The following is an 8,700-nucleotide window of genomic DNA, read 5'->3' as shown; positions in this document are numbered from 1 at the left end:
GCAGCATTTGATACTGATCACTAGATATCAAAAGGTTTTATTGGTTGCTTAACATTTCTTTTAAATTACAAAGGTTTTATCTGTCATTTTCTGACAGTGTTATAACTGGAATAACCCCATTTGTATTTCTTCACCACTTGACATTTCTTTTATTTGTTTGTTGTGATGTCTTCTTCTTAAGGCAAAACTGTCTTTTTTGTTCACTCAACAATTTTCTCTCCTGCTTTGTTCTCCACTCCATTTCACTTACCCCCACCACCGTTTTTTCCCCCTCCCTTATCCTCCAGCCAGTCTATCTTTCCCGCTCTTTGTTGCTCCCACTCCCTCACTGCCTCTTAGTCCTCTGATGTTTCAATCGATGAATAAATGATTGCTTCTATTTTCACTCCGAGTGCTTGGCCAACACAAGCTGCTTTGCTCCCCAGAAAGAGTTGGAGATAGAAATTGGGAGACGGATAGACAAACAGACAGAAAAAAAAACACACAGGGAGAAACATGTTCAGCGGAAGGTCTCGCAGCGTATGACACGGTGAGCTGTCAGTCAGCAGCTGAATATATTTGCATCTTTAAGCAGTGATTGGCGCATCAAGAGACATAACAGCACTCCCTCTTGTCCCAGTTCCCCCACCCCCAGCACACAGACACACATGCCTGTGAACCTGACAGTTGCATTTCATTTCATCATTTTCCATGTCGGCTCTCTCTTTTCATTTCTGCACCAATCTCTTGTTTACTGCAGACTTAAATAGGTGCAGTAAGGTAATTATCTTGTGCATACCTTGCCCTCTAAATGCCACGACTACCGCAGAAGCACTTCTGGGAGTAAAGGACGGACACAGTGAGAGGTTTGACCTTGCTTGGGCCAGCTGTAAGGTGCATCATTCCCCCAAGGACAAAACCACTTATCATTGATAGAAAGCTAGTCTGTACGTGCCAACAATAGGCTCGCCAAAATGTTGCATAGCATCGCAGTTTACGCCTCACATTGCTGCACAAAATTTGATGGCATGCTGTCACGACTGTAGACTTTTCCCCACACAATATTACATAATCTGCTTTTACAACTGATTCTCTTTGTACAGTTAAAGGTTGAGTTATATAGCCTTGAAAACTGACTGACCGCTAAAGCGGACACAAACTGCGAATTGATATTCAGCTTAAATAGGAACTATTATGCTCATTTCCAGCTTTATATTCTTAGTCTGAGACTGCACTAGAGTAGCTCTTCAAAAACATCCTTATTTATCTTATACTAGCCTTTCATGCAGCCCCTCAGTTCATCCTCTATCTGAAACAAGCTGACTCTTTAAACTTTACCATACCGGTTATTTCTTTCTCTAATTGTGCCTGCACACAGACACACACAATGCAAATACCGGCATTTTTTGCCAGTGTATAACATTTAAGAAGATCTATTTGCATAATGTCTAATATTCATATGTATGTTTTGTGAAATCACCTGAAAATAGGAATTGTGATGTTTTTGTTATTGTATAATGAGCGTTTAATATTTACAGACATTGCAGGTCGCCTTTTGTGGTGTCTGCCATGTTTCTATAGTAGCAAACAAACCAAACACTGGCACTAGATAGGGGCGTTTTTGTGCATTTCACAGCCATTGTAGTTTTTCCTTTGCACTTGGTAGGGTAAGGTAAAGCGATGGAGTTACAATCTGCAACTACACCGCTAGATGCCTCCTATACGGCGGACCTTTAATGCATGAAACATAATTTGAACCATGTGTCTTTGGCATGAAATATCTATTCAGAGAGCTGTGTTTAGATGTTGTTGAATACTTGACTTGAAAATAAAAAGGCCAGACCAAGGTGTAAACTGCAAAAAAAAAGGGGGGAAGTTTTGATTATTCCATTGCAAAGAGAAGTTTCATCTAAAACCAGACACACTTGGTTTGGTTCCCCCATTAAGTTCTGAAATCCACCAAATGGTTAAAGTTTCATTTAAGATATAAAATCCTGATTAATCTCTAACTGTCAAGAGAACCAAAGCAGTAATAACATTTTCACAGCCTAGGACCTCCCCACACTCAAGCAATTACTGTGAGCCCTTTCAAATTTAATGCAAGATGACACATACCGACAGTTTCTTGAACACACTCCTTTTTTTACTGTTCCATTACAAAATTTTCCATTCAGATTCATCACACTGACAGGGGAGCAAAACAGAAATAAAGCCTAGGTCTCACGTTTTCATTGTAGCTGGGAGCAATCTCCGAGCTAACTATTACAAGCCCGGTGTGGTTTGGAATAACAGCCAATAATAAATCAATAGAACCATAAAGAATAGGACTGAGAGAGAAAAACAACAGCAATAAAGACAATTTATTTTAATTATGGTGCAATAAAAAGGCAAAGTAAAAAGAACTCAGATGTCCCCCTCTGCGATTCTCAGTGCACTGGTTTCGTTTACAATTGTGTCCTTGTCAGCAATTCAAACACCTGCTCTCTAACAAAATGTCTCCTTAATTAGCATTTTCTTTTAATGTACTGTTCTCATAAGGGCTTGTGCATTCTAACACACAGCTGTGTGCACCACATAGAGACACCTCACAAAAGCCAAACTCAATCTTTGTACTGTGCACAGAACTAGATCACAATCCTGCTTCCTGCAGTACAAGTTTACTAGTTTCCATTGCCAAAGCATTTTGGAGGAAATATAAATACTCCCTGGATTACATTGTGTGGCAACATGTTTGTCCAATGCAGGAAGGTTAGGGTAAGACTGTAGTTTTAATAAATATTAAAAATGTCGTCTTAAGTCAGTGTCGACGACTTTTTCAATATTTACACCTGCATTAACTGAAACAAGCTGTAAACACAACATTGACATTGTATCACCTTGTTAGCAAACAGTTGGTTATTTACACATCCAGCAGGCACTCAGCAACATTAATATTTATTTGGAGTCGTGTTCTGGGCCATGTGATAAATGAAAATTCAACATTTACTCTGTTTTTAGCTCTGTTTTAGTCTCAACCAACTCCTGAGGGAAATAACTGGCTCTTTAGTGGCTAAATGCTTCAATGTTAGCTAGTTGCTTACTCTGTCTGTCTGCTCGTTGATACCGGGCAGGTAGTATACGGGTGTTTTAGAGCTTTGCTGCTGAAAACAGCTGCCTGCTGCTACTATTGCTAGATTGACTGATGAGAGAGACTAAACCAAAAAGTTGTGGAAAACCACAACAATGAGCTGAATGCACTACAAGACTATGCACAGAGATACTTTGTGGATTCATTAGTGCAAGCAGTCCCTTATATACACAAGTAGTTATTTGATCCATGGTTAATAAAACATATAGTAACTTTAACCAAGACCTCATTCTTTCCCTTTCTTCCAGTGTGTCTAGTGTTTAACATTTAGGAGGATTTACTGGCAGAAATGGAATTTAATGATCATAAATATGTTTTCATTATTCTATAATCACCTGAAAAAAACAATTGTTGTGTAATTGTTACCTAAGAAGGAGCTGTTTTTATTCACAGATGCCGCAGGTCGCCTTCCGTGGAGGCTGCCATGTTGCATGCCAAATCATCAATGGCATGTTTCTACAGGAGGTTAGAATGGACAAATCAAACACCAAACCAACTCCTTCGCACTTGGAAGGGGGCGATGTAGAGTTTCAACCAGCAACTACACCACTTGATGCCACACACTGCACTAAACACTGGACTGGACTGGTGCTCAACATGGCCATGAAAATGCTAAGCATACCAATAGCTGTCAGAAGCTGTTAGTGGGAAATAAATAGTTCAAATTCACAATTAGTATTTTGTAGATAAGTTTATGATGAATATTTTCTCATTATGTAGATAAAAACAGAATCTGTGCCGCATTATATTTCTTACAAAACGTATTTCCTAATTCAAATTAGGTGTATATGAATGTCAGTTTTTTAGGAAGCAGGTTGACAATCCTTACTGTCCTTGGGTTCAGCCCTTTTAAAGTATAACTGTAAACATATATTATAAAGGAGCACTGAAGTCTGCTAGGTCTGACCTATTAAAATTGCACTCGGTAATAAATGCTCAGCACAGGAACAGAAACTACTCAATTACACATCAGGTTTTTTGGATCTAATTCTTTCAGACCTAGGAAAGAGTCTGCTTTGAACCTTTAAACCCCTGACTGCCTTTGGATTTACTGAGGACTAATGAGCAAAGCACTGTGAACATATTTCCCACCATTTCTATACCTCAGTTAAAAAGCTTTGGGGAATGTGTGTTTGTATAGTAATGAGTGCACAGTTTGTGTATATATGCAAATGTTGTCTTATGTTTATGTATTCTGGTGTGTAACTAACCGTAACTGTGATCCATCAAGCATACAGTACACTAACTTTCACACTTAAGTGGCCACATGTAGCGATGACAGTTGTGCCGCATACAGCATTTTGCCCGGACAATATGGGTGGTCTTTTGCCAAGGGTCAAGCCTTATGTGTGTGTGAGTGTACTTGCACATGCATGTGTATTTGTGTGTGGGTTTGTATTACTAACAAGCTGTGGTGACAAAATGCATGCCATCTGTGCACACGGGAGATTTCACACTCTTGTTCATGTTTGAGTTGTGCCAGTATTCTCATCAGGGACACTGGCCAATCATCACAGGGAAGCAAGGAGCAACAAGCTCCAGCCTGTTAGCCAGTCACATGTTCGCCACACTGATTTTCAATAATATATGGTCTCCACATGGGGACAAAGTGTTATTTGTCCTTAGTACTTGTTTGAGTTAGATCTTATAATAGTCAATTGGGCATATTGGTTTTTCCAGCCTGAAAATGTTTTATCAGCTAATCAATAGGTGTTTTTTCATCTTAAGAAATGTAGTTTCCCTTTTTTGGCATGCAAGTAAAGTGTATCAGCGTCTTGTGTAAGTAGATAAGGTGTGTCATTCAGACAAGTCTTTTGTAACTAAATCTGTGAGAAGCGATTGAAAGTTTGAGATTAGGATCTTCAATGACTTTAAATTAGTGAGGTGAGGTGTGATCCAGTAGAGTATCCTGTGAATGGTGACTCATGGGTTCTGATTCAGTACAGCCATTTCTAATCCCTGCTTCCAGATGATTTGAACACAGGCTGCGACAGAACGATGAATTATTCAGTATCGGCTGTTCACCTGGAACGAAACCAAGGGACGAAATCAAATTAATGTGGGTGATTGAAATTAAAGAGTGGCGGTGACAAAGAACAATCTCCCTTCCTCACTTGTTTCACAGACCAACATACTTTCTTTTATATTTCACTACCTGTGTCTGATAAATTACCTAAAACGGAGCCACACAAATTCCTCACCTGTGGAGAGACTCATTACAGCAGTGCAGTTTTTGTGTCTTCTCAGATTTGTGACTGTCTGGCGACTCCACCATAAGATGTCAATATTACAATTACTTTAATACCGTAAGGGCCTGCTCACATGGCATACCCAGCTATTGTCAAATATCTTCAATTTGGAAACTAATTCAATGCTGTGTCCATCCATTTGCCTCAGCTGCTGTTCTGCAGGAGTCCTGTCAGTGCAGCCTGATTACTCTGTTTCACCTGACACCTCAAGTCCCGCCAGGAACAGAACTGCATTAGATGTAAGCGGATCAATACCTCCAGGGCAATTTTCCCCTTTTGCACCATCAACGCATAATTATGTTCTCAACGTCTTCACCTCAATCACATGTACAATCTCTGACCTGCACTCTAAAGGTTGCATCAGACACATAAGCACCTCACGCTGCTCTTTCTCATCCCTCGTGGAATCGTAATCGCGTTGCTTGTCTCCGTCGCCGACTCCCTGCCACATTTTATCTTTCGCAGTCTCAGCCTCAGTCATCAAGAATGCAAATTGGGAGTGACAGAGCAATCGTGAATTCCATCACACAGAGAGATAGAGTGAAACTGCTTTGCCAAGATCTACGGGAGAAAGTCGGCCAAGTGTTAGTAATTGACCTCTCTGGCATTTGTGATAGTGTGTAATTTTGTGTGCATGTTTTGTGACGGGTATCATCTATAAATCTCTAAAAGTTCAGGGCATGAATCTCAGATTAGCTTCCAAATCATGACAAGTATGAGTCCTTATTCTAACATGAAGATGATGCACAATAAATCAGTCTGAAATTAGACAGAGCAGTGCAGGTTAATACTTATCTACTGATTCTTGAACACCAATCAGCATTGACCGATGGACTAATCCAAAACCAATTTCACATTCCAGACTAAACCCCACTGATCCCCGTGCATACATCTGTGCAAATGCACATGCATAAATTGGGACATCCACATGTGCTTATGTGTGTATGTGTGTATGTGTGCAACGATTAGACCTTCTGTGGTGCAGTTTCAAAACCCCGCAACATCCACACACTGCTTAACGCAGCCCTATACAGCTCTCCCAACCCCCATCTCTGCCCCCAGGTGCACTGAGGCAGAGAGCAGAATGGAGCAGAGCCGTGTGCGGTGACAGTGACATCCATCGCATGCAATGAATAATCAATGAACACCATCTGGTGCATACAACAGGGGAGCACAGCTCCAATCGTTTACTCCAGGATGTCTCTCTCTCTCTCGCTCTCTCTCTCTCTTGCTCTGTCCCACACACTTGCTCTCACTTTTTCACTGTCTCTCTCACCTGTTCTCTCACCCTCCCTTTTCCACTTTTCCCACACATATTACCACTACACAGTTACTGTCTCGCTTTCTCCCATCATCTCCCTGTGTTTTTTCCATCTACATCTCTGTGCCCTGTTCTGCACCACCACCACTCCCCATGCTCCTCAGTGGCCTCTGTGACAGGCTAGTCATGGTATCCCTCATTCTAATTCAGCAGTACAATTCCCAGGCAGCTAATAAGGTGACCTATTGCCCTTTAAAGGACATCCGCTTTTATGATTTATAGTAACTGAAAAGCTTATTAGAGTGGTCTAAAAGTAGTGTAAAAGTGCTCCAATTACAGGACACCTAGTTTAGGAAAATAATTTCTTACACAGAACTTACAAAGGTTCGACTACAACAGTTATCTTTTTATCCTCCATTCACCTTTTCTTAATTTTACAGCTTTTTTATTGCTTGAGATTGCTTGATTTAAGCAATAATACTGGTACTACCAGCCTTCAGCAGCTAGGTAGATTTGCATTTTACATTTGCATCACATGCTGTCTAACCTCAGACTTATATGCAGCGACTGTATCCTGTAGCTGTCTGGGCAGGTCTATAACTCCTTTTTGGTTCAGCTTGGCACTCTATTTAGGGCCCTGTATATCTTCCAGAGCTGCTGTCTTGATTTGATGCCTAAAGAATTCTAAGCACGAAAGTTAGTTTGACAAACAATATGATGTCTTTATACTTGTTATTATAACAATAAAATAAGGGTTAATTTGTTTTAGCCCAAACAGAAAACTAACAAGACCTTCTGTAGTAAGAGACATTAAACATTTAAAGAGTTGTCTGTGGTTTTTAACCTTCCCAAAACCAAAACACAGGAGCAGAAATATAAGGAATGGATTAAACAGACGCCAGACAAGGTATCAGGAATAAATGGATGACAGGGGCTCATGGTTGCCCCTGCGGAGTCCATCAATTCCTGATTATGGACACCATGAAGGGCACTATCCTGTTTATACCATGGTCACCTTTTGTTGTGTTTAATTCTTAATTGTTGTTCTTAATTGGTGATGTTGTGGAGCATTTATCCTTTCAGAAAGTCTGTGTCTGTGGCACTACAGTTAATAACAAACATTTATAAAAAACTTATAATTTTGAAAAGTAATCCACCACTGTTCATCATCATCATATGTGTAAAAACAGAAAGCTTGACATGTTGATAGCAATGTTGGGTGGGGTGTAGTGAATGGTCAGTTGATTATGTATTGCCAAACCTCAAATCATGGCTCATCTTTGCACTCTTCATCTTTGTCCAACACTTATTGTAGATAGAGGTTTTTCCAATAAAGAGGGCTGCACATTGGTGAAAATGCTCACAACTCCCAGCTCTCTGGTGTGTGACTAGACTGTTGAGGCCATGCTCCAGAAAATATAGCATCAAATCTAATTTCTGTCAATTTCATTAGGTTCAATATAGTCTCTGAAATGCTGAGCAAGCCTGAAAAACTGGCTGGAGGTATCACTTGATCATCCCTTTGGCTCTGGTAGAAATTCAATAAAGTGTTCAATTATCATTGCGATTGTTTAGACCAAAACATAACTACTAATGTAAAGTGTGTTATTAATGTTAAATTGTTGACTGACAAGTTTTATATTGGTACTGATTTAATTTTCTGAGTAGCATTTCATCAATTAGTTTGTGCTGTCAACGCCAGCAGAGGGGCTGTTTTAATTAAAGCTACAAGTGTTCTCTTACCAAGTGATGCTGGTGAGTGTTTTGTACATTTTTGCAAGGTGCTGGCCTACAATAGATACTTGTGCTTCTTTGTTTAGTGATACCCTCCTCTGCGGCTCAAGATTTAGTTTAGATTTCGTTCTTATTTTGTTGCACAAGGTGTTGTGTTACAAGGAGGCATTTAAATTTGTTGAGGCTCTATCCATTCAAGCAAAGCTACAAAGCAGGAGATAGATGAACACTTAGGAAAGGTGCATATGCATACAAATAAGAAAAAGAGAATTAGGGTTGGCCAGAGATATCAGACCAGTTGGAATGATCAGTCGCCCAAATTGAAAGATGTGCAAAATGTGGGAAGGCAA

The sequence above is a fragment of the Morone saxatilis genome, unplaced genomic scaffold (genome assembly GCF_004916995.1).
Source record: "Morone saxatilis isolate NCDOM2014 unplaced genomic scaffold, NCSU_SB_2.0 Contig21, whole genome shotgun sequence".
Classification (NCBI taxonomy): Eukaryota; Metazoa; Chordata; class Actinopteri; family Moronidae; genus Morone; species Morone saxatilis.
Note: the sequence above shows the minus strand (reverse complement) of the source record.